Source organism: Triticum aestivum, chromosome 4A, assembly GCF_018294505.1.
Source record: "Triticum aestivum cultivar Chinese Spring chromosome 4A, IWGSC CS RefSeq v2.1, whole genome shotgun sequence".
NCBI classification, from domain to species: Eukaryota; Viridiplantae; Streptophyta; class Magnoliopsida; order Poales; family Poaceae; genus Triticum; species Triticum aestivum.
In genome coordinates, this window is record NC_057803.1 from 374,390,137 (window position 1) to 374,407,065 (window position 16,929).

The window sequence follows — 16,929 nt, forward strand, 5'->3', positions numbered from 1 at the left end:
CCAAGCCAGGTGGGGCGCCCCCCACACTAGGGTTCCCAACCCTAGGCGCATGGGGTGGGCCAAGGGGGGCGCACCATCCCACTATGGGCTGGTTCCCCTCCCCACTTAGACCATGGGGCCCCCAGGATGGGTGGCCCCACCCGGTGGACCCCCCGGGACCCTTCTGGTGGTCCCGGTACAATACCGGTGACCCCCGAAACTCTCCCGATGGCCGAAACTGCACTTCCTATATATAATTCTTCACCTCCGGACCATTCCGGAACTCCTAGTGACGTCCGGGATCTCATCCAGGACTACGAACAACTTTCGGGTTACTGCATATTCATATCTCTACAACCCTAGCGTCACCGAACCTTAAGTGTGTAGACCCTACGGGTTCGGGAGACATGTCGACATGACCGAGATGGCTCTCCGGTCAATAACCAACAACGGGATCTGGATACCCATGTTGGCTCCCACATGCTCCTCGATGATCTCATCGGATGAACCATGATGTCGAGGATTCAAGCAATCCCGTATACAATTCCCTTTGTCAATCGGTACGTTACTTGCCCGAGATTCGATCGTCGGTATCCCAATACCTCGTTCAATCTCGTAACCGGCAAGTCACTTTACTCGTACCGTAATGCATGATCCCGTGACCAGACACTTGGTCACTTTGAGCTCATTATGATGATGCATTGCCGAGTGGGCCCAGAGATACCTCTCCGTCATACGGAGTGACAAATCCCAGTCTTGATCCGTGTCAACCCAATAGACAATTTCGGAGATACCCGTAGTATACCTTTATAGTCACCCAGTTACATTGTGATGTTTGGTACACCCAAAGCACTCCTATGGTATCCGGGAGTTACACGATCTCATGGTCTAAGGAAAAGATACTTGACATTGGAAAAACTCTAGCAAACGAACTATACGATCTTGTGCTATGTTTAGGATTGGGTCTTGTCCATCACATCATTCTCCTAATGATGTGATCTCGTTATCAATGACATCCAATGTCCATAGTCAGGAAACCATGACTATCTGTTGATCAACGAGCTAGTCAACTAGAGGCTTACTAGGGACATGTTGGTGTCTATGTATTCACACATGTATTATGATTTCCGGATAACACAATTATAGCATGAATAAAAGACAATTATCATGAACAAGGAAATATAATAATAATCCTTTTATTATTGCCTCTAGGGCATATTTCCAACAGTCTCCCACTTGCACTAGAGTCAATAATCTAGTTACATTGTGATGAATCGAACACCCATGGAATTCTGGTGTTGATCATGTTTTGCTCTAGGGAGAGGTTTAGTCAACGGATCTGCTACATTCAGGTCCATATGTACTTTACAAATATCTATGTCTCCATCTTGAACATTTTCACGAATGGAGTTGAAGCGACGCTTGATGTGCCTGGTCTTCTTGTGAAACCTGGGCTCCTTGGCAAGTGCAATAGCTCCAGTGTTGTCACAGAAGAGTTTGATTGGCCCCGACGCATTGGGTATGACTCCTAGGTCGGTGATGAACTCCTTCACCCAAATTGCTTCATGTGCTGCCTCCGAGGCTGCCATGTATTCCGCTTCACATGTAGATCCCGCCACGACGCTCTACTTGCAGCTGCACCAGCTTACTGCTCCACTATTCAACATATACACGTATCCGGTTTCTCACTTAGAGTCATCCAGATCTGTGTCGAAGCTAGCGTCGACGTAACCCTTTACGACGAGCTCTTCGTCACCTCCATAAACGAGAAATATTTCCTTAGTCCTTTTCAGGTACTTCAGGATATTCTTGACCGCTGTCCAGTGTTCCTTGCCGGGATTACTTTGGTACCTACCTACCAAACTTACGGCAAGGTTTACATCAGGTCTGGTACACAGCATGGCATACATAATAGAACCTATGGCTGAGGCATAGGGGATGACACTCATCTCTTCCATATCTTCTGCCGTGGTCGGACATTGAGGTGAGCTCAATTTCACACCTTGCAACACAGGCAAGAACCCCTTCTTAGACTGATCCATATTGAACTTTTTCAATATCTTATCAAGGTATGTGCTTTGTGAAAGACCTATGAGGCGTCTTGATCTATCTCTATAGATCTTGATGCCTAATATATAAGCAGCTTCTCCAAGGTCCTTCATTGAAAAACTCTTATTCAAGTAGGCCTTAATGTTGTCCAAGAGTTCTATATCATTTCCCATCAAAAGTATGTCATCTACATATAATATGAGAAATGCTACAGAGCTCCCACTCACTTTCTTGTAAACGCAGGCTTCTCCATATGTCTGCATAAACCCAAACGCTTTGATCATCTCATCAAAGCGAATGTTCCAACTCCGAGATGCTTGCACCAGCCCATAAATCGAGCGTTGGAGCTTGCACACCTTGTCAGCATTCTTAGGATCGACAAAACCTTCCGGCTGCATCATATACAGTTCTTCCTTAAGATAACCGTTAAGGAATGCCATTTTGACGTCCATTTGCCATATCTCATAATCATAGTATGCGGCAATTGCTAACATGATTCGAACGGACTTCAGCTTTGCTACGGGAGAGAATGTCTCATCGTAGTCAACCCCTTGAACTTGTCAATAACCCTTAGCGACAAGCCTAGCTTTATAGATGGTCACATTACCATCCGCGTCTGTCTTCTTCTTAAAGATCCATTTATTTTCTATGGCTCGCCGATCATCGGGCAAGTCAGTCAAAGTCCATACTTCATTTTCATACATGGATCCTATCTCAGATTTCATGGCTTCCGGCCATTTGTCGGAATCCGGGCCCACCATCGCTTCTTCATAGTTCAAAGGTTCACCGTTGTCTACCAACATGATTTCCAAGACAGGGTTGCCGTACCACTCTGGTGCGGAACGTGTCCTTGTGGACCTTCGAAGTTTAGTAGGAGCTTGATCAGAAGTATCTTGATCATCATCATTAACTTCCTCTCTAATTGGTGCAGGCACCACAGGAACATTTTCCTGAGCTGCGCTACTCTCTGCTTCAAGAGGCAGTACTTCATCAAGCTCTACTTTCCTCCCACTTACTTCTTTCGAGAGAAACTCCTTCTCTAGAAAGGATCCATTCTTGGCAACAAAGATCTTGCCTTCGGATCTGAGGTAGAAGGTATACACAATAGTTTCTTTAGGGTATCCTATGAAGACGCATTTTTCCGACTTGGGTTCGAGCTTTTCAGGTTGAAGTTTCTTGACATAAGCATCGCATCCCCAAACTTTTAGAAACGACAGCTTAGGTTTCTTCCCAAACCATAATTCATACGGTGTCGTCTCAACGGATTTCGACGGTGCCCTATTTAAAGTGAATGCGGCAGTCTCTAAAGCATAGCCCCAAAATGATAGCGGTAAATCGGTAAGAGACATCATAGATCGCACCATATCTAATAGAGTGCGATTACGACGTTCGGACACACCATTACGCTGAGGTGTTCCAGGCGGCGTTAGTTGTGAAACTATTCCACATTTTCTTAAGTGAGTGCCAAATTCATGACTCAAGTATTCTCCTCCATGATCTGATTGCAGGAACTTGATTTTCCTGTCTCGTTGATTCTCAGCCTCACTCTGAAATTCCTTGAACCTTTCAAAGGTCTCAGGCTTGTGTTACATTAAGTAGACATACCCATATCTACTCAAGTCATCAGTGAGGGTGAGAACATAACGATAGCCACCGCGAGCCTCAACACTCATTGGACCGCACACATCAGTATGTATGATTTCCAATAAGTTGGTTGCTCGCTCCATTGTTCCTGAGAATGGAGTCTTGGTCATTTTACCCATGAGTCATGGTTCACACGTGTCAAATGATTCGTAATCAAGAGACTCTAAAAGTCCATCTGCATGGAGCTTCTTCATGCGTTTGACACCTATGTGGCCAAGGCGGCAATGCCACAAGTATGTGGGACTATCATTATCAACCTTACATCTTTTGGTATTCACACTATGAATATGTGTAGCATTATGCTCGAGATTCATTAAGAATAAACCATTCACCATCAGAGCATGACCATAAAACATATCTCTCATATAAATAGAACAACCATTATTCTCGGATTTAAATGAGTAGCCATCTCGTATTAAACGAGATCTTGATACAATGTTCATGCTCAAACTTGGCACTAAATAACAATTATTGAGGTTCAAAACTAATCCCGTAGGTAAATGTAGAGGTAGCGTGCCGATGGCGATCACATCGACCTTGGAACCATTCCCGACGCGCATCTTCACCTCGTCCTTCGCCAGTCTCAGTTTATTCCGCAGCTCCTGCTTTGAGTTACAAATGTGAGCAACTGCACCGGTATCAAATACCCAGGAGCTACTACAAGTACTGGTAAGGTACACATCAATTACATGTATATCACATATACCTTTCGTTTTGCCGGCCTTCTTGTCCGCTAAGTATTTGGGGCAGTTCCGCTTCTAGTGACCACTTCCCTTGCAATAAAAACACTCAGTCTCGGGCTTGGGTCCATTATTTGGCTTCTTCCCGGCAGCTTGCTTATCGGGCGCGGCAACTCCCTTGCCATCCTTCTTGAAGTTCTTCTTACCCTTGCCTTTCTTGAACTTAGTGGTTTTATTCACCATCAACACTTGATGTTCCTTTTTGACTTCTACCTCTGCTGATTTCAACATTGCAAATACTTCAAGAATGGTCTTTTCCATCCCCTGCATATTGAAGTTCATCACAAAGCTCTTGTAGCTTGGTGGAAGCGACTGAAGGATTCTGTCAATGACCGCGTCATCCGGGAGATTAACTCCCAGCTGAGTTAAGCGGTTATGTAATCCAGACATAGTGAGTATGTGCTCACTGACAGAACTATTTTCCTCCATCTTACAGCTGAAGAACTTGTCGGAGACTTCATATCTCTCGACCCGGGCATGAGCTTGAAAAACCATTTTCAGCTCTTCGAACATCTCATATGCTCCGTGTCTCTCAAAACTCCTTTGGAGCCCCGGTTCTAAGCTGTAAAGCATGCCGCACTGAACGAGGGAGTAGTCGTCAGCACGTGTCTGCCAAGCGTTCATAACGTCTTGGTTCTGTGGGACGGGTGCGTCACCTAGCGGTGCTTCTAGGACATAATCTTTCTTGGCAGCTATGAGGATGATCCTTAGGTTCCGGACCCAGTCCGTATAGTTGTTGCCATCGTCTTTCAGCTTGGTTTTCTCTAGGAATGCGTTGAAGTTGAGGACAACGTTGGCCATTTGATCTACAAGACATATTGTAAAGATTTTAGACTAAGTTCACGATAATTAAGTTCATCTAATCAAATTATATAATGAACTCCCACTCAGATAGACATCCCTCCAGTCATCTAAGTATAACATGATCCGAGTTAACTAGGCCGTGTCCGATCATCACGTGAGACGGACTAGTCAACATCGGTGAACATCTTCATGTTGATCGTATCTTCTATACGACTCATGCTCGACCTTTCGGTCTTCTGTGTTCCAAGGCCATGTCTATACATGCTAGGCTCGTCAAGTCAACCTAAGTGTTTGCATGTGTAAATCTGTCTCACACCCGTTGTATGTGAACGTTGGAATCTATCACACCCGATCATCACGTGGTGCTTCGAAACAACGAACTGTCGCAACGGTGCACAGTTAGGGGGAACACTTTCTTGAAATTATTATGAGGGATCATCTTATTTACTACCGTCGTTCTAAGTAAACAAGATGCAAAAACATGATAAACATCACATGCAATCAAATAATAGTGACATGATATGGCCAATATCACATAGCTCCTTTGATCTCCATCTTGGGGCTCCATGATCATCTTGTCACCAGCATGACACCATGATCTCCATCATCATGATCTCCATCATCGTGTCTCCATGAAGTTGCTCGCCAACTATTACTTCTACTACTATGGCTAACACGTTTAGCAATAAAGTAAAGTAATTTACATGGCGTTTCTCAATGACACGCAGGTCATACAAAAAATAAAGACAACTCCTATGGCTCCTGCCGATTGTCATACTCATCGACATGCAAGTCGTGATTCCTATTACAATAGCATGAACATCTCATACATCACATATATATCATTCATCATTCATCACAACTTTGGCCATATCACATCATAAATCACTTGCTGCAAAAACAAGTTAGACGTCCTCTAATTGTTGTTGCAAGTTTTACGTGGCTGCAATAGGGTTCTAGCAAGAACGTTTTCTTACCTACGTGAAAGCCACAACGTGATTTGTCAACTTCTATTTACCCTTCATAAGGACCCTTTTCATCGAATCCGCTCCAACTAAAGTGGGAGAGACAGACACCCGCCAGCCACCTTATGCAACTAGTGCATGTCAGTCGGTGGAACCGGTCTCACGTAAGCGTACGTGTAAGGTTGGTCCGGGCCGCTTCATCCCACAATACCGCTGAAGCAAAATAAGACTAGTAGCAGCAAGAAAGTTGACAACATCTACACCCACAACAAATTGTGTTCTACTCGTGCAAAGAGAACTACGCATAAACCTGGCTCTGATACCATTGTTGGGGAATGTTGCAGAAAACAAAATTTTCCTACGGTTTCACCAAGATTCATCTATGAGTTCATCTAGCAATGAGTGATCAGATTGCATCTACATACCTTTGTAGATCACGCGCGGAAGCGTTCAAAGAACGGGGATGAGGGAGTCGTACTCGACGTGATCCAAATCACCAGAGATCCTAGCGCCGAACGGACAACACCTCCGCGTTCAACACATGTACGGTCAGCGTGACGTCTCCGCCTTGTTGATCCAGCAAGGGGGAAGGAGAGGTTGATGAACATCCAGCAGCACGACGGCGTGGTGGTGGATGCAGCAGTCACCGCAGCAGGGCTTCGCCGTTCTTCTGCGAGAGGGAGAGGTGTAGCTGGGGAGAGGGAGGCGCCAAGAGTCAAGGGGTGCGGCTGCCCCTCCCTCCCTCCTTTGTATAGGCCCCCTAGGGGGTGCGCTGGCCCTAGGAGATGGGATCTCCTAGGGGGGGCGGCCAAGGGGTGGAGTGCCCCCCCCCCCAAGCCAGGTGGGGCACCCCCCACCCTAGGGTTCCCAACCCTAGGCGCATGGGGTGGGCCAAGGGGGGCGCACCAGCCCACTATGGGCTGGTTACCCTCCCCACTTAGCCCATGGGGCCCTCAGGGATGGGTGGCCCCACCCGTTGGACCCCTCGGGACCCTTTTGGTGGTCCCGGTACAATACCGGTGACCCCCGAAACTCTCCCGATGGCCGAAACTGCACTTCCTATATATAATTCTTCACCTCCGGACCATTCCAGAACTCCTAGTGACGTCCGAGATCTCATCCGGGACTCCGAACAACTTTCGGGTTACTGCATATTCATATCTCTACAACCCTAGCATCACCAAACCTTAAGTGTGTAGACCCTACGGGTTCGGGAGACATGTAGACATGACCGAGATGGCTCTCCGGTCAATAACCAATAGTGCGATCTGGATACCCATGTTGGCTCCCACATGCTCCTCGATGATCTCATCGGATGAACCATGATGTCGAGGATTCAAGAAACCCCGTATACAATTCCCTTTGTCAATCGGTACGTTACTTGCCCGAGATTCAATCGTCGGTATCCCAATACCTCATTCAATCTCGTTACCGGCAAGTCACTTTACTCGTACCGTAATGCATGATCCCGTGACCAGACACTTGGTCACTTTGAGCTCATTATGATGATGCATTACCGAGTGGGCCCAAAGATACCTCTCCGTCATACGGAGTGACCAATCCCAGTCTTGATTCGTGTCAACCCAACAGACACTTTCGGAGATACCCGTAGTATACCTTTATAGTCACCCAGTTACGTTGTGACGTTTGGTACACCCAAAGCACTCCTACGGTATCCGGGAGTTAGACGATCTCATGGTCTAAGGAAAAGATACTTGACATTGGAAAAACTCTAGCAAACGAACTATACGATCTTGTGCTATGTTTAGGATTGGGTCTTGTCCATCACATCATTCTCCTAATGATGTGATCTCGGTATCAATGACATCCAATGTCCATAGTCAGGAAACCATGACTATCTGTTGATCAACGAGCTAGTCAACTAGAGGCTTATTAGGGACATGTTGGTGTCTATGTATTCACACATGTATTACGATTTCCGGATAACACAATTATAGCATGAATAAAAGACAATTATCATGAACAAGGAAATATAATAATAATCCTTTTATTATTGCCTCTGGGGCATATTTCCAACATGCCGCCCTTGTCGGGGACGTCCCTCGGGGCGGCGTGGTCGATGGGGGCGGCGTGTTGATAGTAGCCCCGTGTGGCTCCTCCTGCTGCCGCTCCCCTCCTGCACACCTGGCAAGGTCAGCACCAAAGTGTCGCGCTCCTGACACATGTCGAAGAGAGAAGAATGATGAACTTACGCTTGTGGCTTTGCCGGGGGCTGCTGTCCAGGCTGCTCAATACCACCAAGGGCGCCCTCGAAGTACCAGCCGGGGGTTGGCCACCCGCCGAGGCCTTGGGCCTTTTTGCTCTCTGGGCCAGCGTCTCCGCGTCCCTGCAAAGATGAAGACAAATCAAGATCAGTAACGCAGGTTGGGGAGGCAGAAATAATGGGGAGGAACTGGATGCTTACTCATCGTCCTCGTCCTCCTCTGCTGGCTTCCTCTTCCTCCTCGGATTGAGGGATCCATAATCAAAGGTGATCCCCGCACTGATGTTCGTCGGAGGAGGGGAGGGAGGCGGCGTCTGGGCATGCTTGGATGAAGAAGGAGCGACCGTCTTCTTCTTCACCGCGACCTTCGATGGCTCCTTCGCCGCCGCGGCCCTCATGTGGGGCCGGGACCCCTCCGAGGTCAGCTGCGGCTGCGCAGCCCTGCGGGGCCTGACCGGCTCGCCAGAACTAGCCCGCCGCAAGACTCGCCCCCTCCCCGTAGATGGCGTCAGATCTGTGGTCTCGGCCTCCTCATCCGACGACTCTCCGGTCACATCCTCGACTAGAGGAGCCTCGGTGCCGGCGCTGCTGGCTCCCCCGGCGGCCGCCGCCCACCAGGCGGGCTCCTCCTCCTCCGCAGCTATCATGGCCTCATCCTCCACACTGCCGGCGCTGCCGACCTCCCTGGCAAGCTGTGCCACCCTCGCCCTGGTGGCAATGTAGTCCAGATCCGCTTGGGTGATGTCCATGACAAGCAGTTGCTCGGTGTCGTCATCGACGTACCCCTTGTGCAGGGTGTCAAAGAACTGCTGCACTTCGACGTCCTCCGGCTCCTTCCAGCTCGGGTCGGGGCCATGCGTGTTGCAGTCCGGCATCATGGCAATGATCTCGGACCGACGCGAATTGTTGCACAATGGGACCATCCCCATTGGCAGCTTGAACAACGGCCCCTTGACGACCTTGCCGGCCTTTGCGGTGGCCCTCGCAACCTTGCCAGTCCGCTCAACCTCGCCGTCACGGACCACGTCAAGCTGGAAGAGCCGCTGGCAGAAACGGGCGTGCGCCAGCACCGTAAAGTTGTGGTCGAGGCCGGGGCGGAGTCGCATGATGTCAGCAGGGTTCGAGAAGAGCCAGGCTGGCCTCCCCTTGTTATGCAATGAAGCAATCCGGCGGCGGATGAAATCCGCCCCGATCATTTCAAGGGTGAGCCCGGCCTGGGTAAGACGGAGAATCCTGGTGGTGGCAACCGTGAGCCTCCCGTCGGCAGCATCAACATTGCTCCAATCGCTACCGTGAACTGGCGGCACCCGGCGAACTTTGCAGAAGGTCGGCGGGTCCTTCTCTTCAATCCAGCACCACCGGCCCCGCCATTCCTCCCACCTCTCCTTCATGGCGTCGTCCGGGTACACCCCCTTGGATCTTGGGATCCAAGTGACGCAACCAGAGATGGCACCCCCCGGCTGGATCCGAGGGAAGAAATAGTGGTGGAAGAGTGCCGTGCTGGGGTGTACTCCGGCAAAGCCCTCGCAAAGGTGCGCAAAAAGGGCCATGCATGCCACCGCATTCGGAGTAAAATCCAAGAGACGGAAGTCGAAGGTGTGCATGATGTCACTGAAGAAATCGGAGAAGGGAGGGCAGAGCCCGCAATAAAGGTAATCAACGAAGAAGGGGTACCGATTTGGGGTAGGGTCGGTGTAGGCGGCGGGGATGACGGGCGTGGCCTGGTGCCCCGAATCCCCCCCCCCCCGCCGCCCCGTCTTCACTCCCCACAGGGGCCTGAAGAGGTCCCGAAGCTCCAACGCGTCGACCGTCAAGGGGAAGAAGAAGGCGGACTGCGTCCGTTGCCCCGACAGCGCGCATTCCGGTGGCTCCACAGCCCCAGCATCCTTGGCCATCCCCTTGCCCCTGGTGGATTTTGGCGCCATGGTGGATGAAGGAGGAGGGAGGAGCGGAGGGCGCTAGAAGCACAACGGCGGTGAGCGGAGGCAAAGCTTGGAGAAGAAGAGGGAGACAGGCGGAGGTTTCCGAGATTGGGGTCGCGCGAAGGGTAAAAGGAACAATGCGCCCGCAGTTATCCCTTTTTATGGGGAAGCCGCGGGTCGCGCCACCCATTTACCACGATTTGATGCCTGCGTGTGGAAACCGCCCCACGCATGCCGCCCACGTCACGCACGCCCCTCCACCTCGCGCCACGCGTGCGGGTCGTGGGGAGCACAACGCGCGAGAAACCTTATCGCGGTAAAAACCGCCCCGCCTGCTTGTGCACCGTTTTGGGCCTGACCCAACAACGTGTCGCGCTTATGTGTGGCCCAGGCCCGGGGGCTCCTGTCGATGTACAAAACTTGGGGCACATTTTTGTACCCCTTTACCTATGCACGGGCAGTCAGAGCCCCACCCATGACCACAGCAAGCAGAGCAAGGGAGGTAAGCCAAGGTAAGATCGAAGCCCAAGACGAAGCAAAGCAACGACAAGGACCAAGGCCACAAAGATCAGATGGGCAAAGCAGGTTTCCCCGGCAAGGACCCTTGCCGGGGCAGCCTCTGCGGCCCCGGCATGACCCTTGCCGGGGCAGCTCTCCCACGCCAGCTGAGAGAGCCACCCTCAAGCCCACCAACACTTGACAAATGCATTGGACAGGGCTCGGGAGGCACCTCTGTGGTGGCATGTAGATCTTCGTGACGACAAAGAATAGTCAAGGTCAAATGAGGATAGGAAGGCAGCCATCCTCATCGAAGAAACCCACAAGACCCCCGGCAAAATCCTTCCTGGTGACGCCTTCATGCCACGGCAAGACCCTTGCCGGGCCACCCGACAAGGCCCTCGCCAAGCGCACCAGCAGGGCCACCGTCATGCCCACACCAGCCAAGTCTCCGCCGCCGTTCGCATGCAGCTGCCGACCCAACCAGCTGGGCAGGCACCTGCGTGGAAACATGCAGCCCTTTGTGGACACTCCACGACCGCGCCACCTCAGCTGCCTGCCTACCTACATGGCACCGCATGCATCGCTGGCCAGGGCGCGTGTCGAAGCTTGGAGGAGCGGCGACGGACGGGACGGGCCACGCCCCCGCCCCCGATAAAGTGGAGGGACACCTAAGCCTCGCATTTAATGCGCTTTGTCTTGTAATACTAGGATAACCTCGCAACACTATTGCCTTTCCACCTCCTGTGTGCCACTGTGGCAACCTCTTTTTCTATAAAAGGAGGCCTAAGGCGACGAGGAGAGGGATTTGACTTTTTGGAGCTTGTTACACCCCGTACCTAGTTCAAGAACTCAGAATACATCCACCAAAGTAGGACTAGGATTTTACGCATCCATGCGGCCCAAACCTGGATAAACGAACCACATGCTCTCTGTTAGACCCGCTCTTCTCTCAACCCCGCGCCCCGCAACCGCAGTAGGGATTCTTGTGATCCCATAGGTGTCGTTTCCCACCGACAGCTTAGGTCTCATGTTTACTCATATCAATGGCATAATCAACTAGCGAGCAATAATAATAAATCTTGGATGACAACACTTTCTCAAAACAATCATAATATGATATAACAAGATGGTATCTCGCTAGCCCTTTCTGAGACCGCAAAACATAAATGCAGAGCACCTTTAAAGATCAAGGACTGACTAGACATTGTAATTCATGGTAAAAGAGATCCAGTCAAGTCATACTCAATGTAAACTAACAGTAATGAATGCAAATGACAGAGGTGCTCTCCAACTGGTGCTTTTTAATAAGAGGATGATGACTCAATATGAAAGTAAATAGATAGGCCCTTCGCAGAGGGAAGCAGGGATTCATAGAGGTCCCAGAGCTCGGTTTTGAAATAGATATGAATAATATTTTGAGTGGTATACTTTCATTGTCAACATAACAACCAAGAGATGGCGATATCTTCCATGCTACACACATTGTAGGCGGTTCCCAAACAGAATGGTAAAGTTTAAACTCCCCCTCCACCAGCGAGCATCAATCCATGGCTTGCTTGAAACAACGAGTGCCTCCAACTAACAAGAGTCCCAGGGGGAGTTTTGTTTGCAATTATTTTGATTTGATTTGCACAAAGCATGGGACTGGGCATCCCGGTGACCAGCCAGTTTCTCGTGAGTGAGGAGCGGAGTCCACTCCTCTTGAGAATAACCCGCTTAACATGGAAGATACGGACAGCCCTAGTTGATACATGAGCTATTCGAGCATACAAAACAGGATATTTATTTGAAGGTTTAGAGTTTGGCACATAAAAATTTACTTGGAACGGCAGGTAGATACCGTATATAGGTAGGTATGGTGGACTCATATGGAATAACTTTGGGGTTTATGGGATTCGATGCACAAGCAGTATTCCTGCTTAGTACAGGTGAAGGCTAGAAAAAGTCTGAGAAGCGACCAACTAGAGAGCGACAACATACATGAACATGCATTAAAATTAATTAACACCGAATGCAAGCATGATTAGGATATAATGCACCACGAACATAAATATCGTAGAGGCTATGTTGATTTTGTTTCAACTACATGCGTGAACATGTGCCAAGTCAAGTCACTCGAATCGTTCAAAAGAGGATACCACCCTATCATACCACATCACAACCATTTTAATAGTATGTTGGCACGCAAGGTAAACCATTATAAGGTCCTAGCTAATTAAGCATGGCATAAGAAACTATGATCTCTAATTGTCATCGCAAACATGTTTATTCATAATAGGCTGAATTAGGAACGATGAACTAATCATATTTACAAAAACAAGAGAGGTCGAGTTCATACCAGCTTCTCCCATCTCAATCAGTTCATCATATATCGTCATAATTGCCTTTCACTTGCATGACCGAACAATGTGGATAATAATAATAGTGCACGTGCATTGGACTAAGCTGGAATCTGCAAGCATTCAATAAACCGGAGAAGACAAGGCAATATGGGCTCTTTTGTGAGATCAACAATAATGCATATAAGAGCCACTTCAAAAATTTAATCATGATCTTCTCCTATCGACCCCCAAAGAAAAAAAAAGAAAAAAAACTATATACACGGGAAAGCTCCCAACAAGCAAAAAGAAGAACAAGAAATCTTTTTGGGTTTTCTTTTTTAATTACTACTACAAGCTTGGAAAGTAAACTAATTAAAAGCTACAACTATTTTTTTTGGTTTTTCTTAAGGTTTATTAAACACACAAGAAGAAAGCATAAAAAAGGAAATAAACTAGCATGGATATTACAATGAAAAAGTATGAGCACCGACATCTAGCACTGAGTGTGTGAACATGAATGTAATGTCGGTGGGAAATACGTACTCCCCCAAGCTTAGGATTTTGGCCTAAGTTGGTCTATGGCCACGGTTGGCCTGGCGGATATCCCTAGTAATAGTTGGAGTTGTACTGAGAAGAAGAAGACTCTGATTTCCACTGGTTGGCAATCATCTCCGGATCCCACTGGTAATTAGACTGTCATGGAGGATCAACTTGTGGTTCTGACTCTGGCTCTTTGCCTGATGTAGGGTTCCAGTAGGCGTGAATAGCCTCCAACGGAACAAGGTACTTGCCTGCAGATAAATCAAACAAGGAAGGAGCAGGTAGGGTAATAGTCTCAGGATGATGTTTTTCAAAGAACAATTTGTATTTGAGCTCATTTCCCCTATTCTTAACAATAAAATCATGTGCTACCATACTCTTATAATCTAAATAAACAGGAGGCATCAATTTTTCTTCCTTCTCATAATGCCTAATAGGTATGTTAAAATGTGCAGCTAGGCGCGAGGCGAAGATGCCTCCAAAGACGGGGCCCTTAGTACGGTTAAGATTTAACCGCTTTGCAATAAGAGCACCCATGTTGAATGTATCATCATGAAATAAGGCGTGGCACAAAATAACAATATCAGGGGCACTCAGGTTTCCATAGTTTCCGCACCCAATTAAGCATCTACTAGCAAATATAGCAAAGTAACGTAGAACAGGAAAGTGTATACTAGTAGTTCGTGCATCGGAAACCTTCCTCGTTTCCCCTACAGTGATGGTATCAACAAACCCATCCACATCGCCGCGATGTGGTTCCTCTATGATGCCCTCAAAAGGGATCAAACAAACCCGACAAAAATCGCAAAGTGACATCTCCTTATGCTCATCATATAAATAAAACTCCACCGTAGGTGGTGAGCTCCTAGCATGGAAATGAAAGTTTTGCACAAAGATATTGGTGAGTAAGAGATATTGTTCGCGCTGGTCGTGGAGGAAGGCGGTGAGGCCTGCATTCTCAGCCAATTCATAGAAATCATCATAAATCCCGGCTGCTCTCAAGAAATCATCACAAGGCCATTCACACGACCGAACCTTTGTGATGCGAGGCAGATTATATTTGGGCCACTTTGCTTCTTCATTTTGCTTTTCCTTCGAGCTTCGGCTCGATGAGCCCCTCAAAAATCTCTTCATTCTTCTCTGAAAAATTCTAATTTTTTTAGTAACTTCAAATAAAAGTGAACCAAACTCAACAAAATTGATAGCAACTACTCGTACAAGTGCCTAGAGCCTATATCATGCATCAAAACTACTTGGAACCACATAAATTTGACATGCAAGCTCAAGAACATGGTCACCTAGGCAGCACAAATTTGCAATGAATAAAGCACTAGAACAAAAACTAATTGAACCAATGGAGGAGTCACAGACCAAGGAACAATCCACCAAAGCAGTTTGTGAGAGGTGCTTTGAGCAAGGAGATCGAAAATCGCAGCAAAATGAGGTAGAACTCGTGCTTGAGCTGGATAATGGTGTTTGTGGGAGGAAGAAGGAGTGTGTGGGTGCAGGAATAAGTGGAGGAGGGCCACCGTGGGCCCATGAGGCAGGGGGCACGCCCTCCACCCTTGTGGCCAGGTGGATGCCCCCCTGCTGTGTTCTCAGTGCCAAATATTCTCAAATATTCCAGAAAAAAATCATATTTAAATTTCATGGCGTTTGGAGAACTTTTATTTTTGGGGTATTTTTATATTGCACGAATAATTTAGATAACAGACAGAAAATACTATTTGTATTTTATTTAATATAAATAACAGAAAGTAAAAGAGGGTACAGAGAGTTGTGTTTTCTAAGTTCATCCATCTCGTGATCATCAAAAGGAATCCATTAACAAGGTTGATCAAGTCTTGTTAACAAACTCATTCCGAATAACATGGAACCGGAGAATTTTTGAATAACACTAGGTTACCTCAACGGGGATATGCACATCCCCAATAATAAGAATATCATATTTGTTCTTGACAGTAGGAAGAGGAAATTCAAAGCCTCCAAAAATAATCGATGGAATTTTTCCAATAGAATTGATATTGTGGACTTGAGGTTGTTTCCTCGGAAAGTGTACCGTATGCTCATTACCATTAACATGAAAAGTGACATTGCCTTTGGTGCAATCAGTAACAGCCCCTGCGGTATTCAAAAAGGGTCTTCCAAGAATAGTAGGCATACTATCGTCCTCGGGAATATCAAGAATAACAAAGTCCGTTAAAATAGTAACGTTTACAACCACAACAGGCACATCCTCACAAATACCGACAGGTATAGCAGTTGATTTATTAGCCATTTGCAAAGATATTTCAGTAGGTGTCAACTTATTCAAATCAAGTCTACGATATAAAGAGAGAGGCATAACACTAACACCGGCTCCAAGATCACATAAAGCAGTTTTAACACAATTTCTTTTAATGGAGCATGGTATAGTGGGTACTCCTGGTTCTCCTAACTTCTTAGGTATTCCACCCTTAAAAGTATAATTAGCAAGCATGGTGAAAATTTCAGCTTCCGGTATCTTTCTTTTATTAGTGACAATTTCTTTCATATACTTAGCACAAGGATTCATTTTGAGCATATCAGTTAATCGCATACGCAAAAAGATAGGTCTAATCATTTCAGCAAAGCGCTCAAAATCCTCATCATCCTTTTTCTTGGATGGTTTGGGAGGAAAAGGCATGGGTTTTTGAACCCAAGGCTCTCTTTCCTTACCGTGTTTCCTAGCAACTAAGTCTCTCTTATCATAACATTGATTCTCTGATTGTGGGTTATCAAGATCAACAGCAGGTTCAATCTCTACATCATTGTTATTGTTAGGTTGAGCATCAACATGAAAATTATCATTAACATTATCACTAGTTTCAAGTTCATTACCAGATTGTGTTTCAGCATCAGAAATAGAAATATCATTTGGATTCTCAGGTGTTTCAGCAATAGGTTCACTGGAAGCATGCAAAGTCCTATCATTTTTATTTTTCTTCCTTTTAGAAGGACTAGGTGCATCTATATTATTTCTCTGAGAATCTTGCTCAATTCTCTTAGGGTGGCCTTTAGGATACAAAGGTTCCTGAGTCATTTTACCAGTTCTAGTAGCCACTCTAACAGCATAGTCCTTATTCTTACTATTCAATTCATTGAGAGAATCATTTTGAGCTTTAAGTACTTGTTCTACTTGAGTGGTAACCATAGAAGCATGTTTACTAATAAGTTTAAGTTCACCTTTGACATTAGCCATATAATCACCCAAGTGTTCAA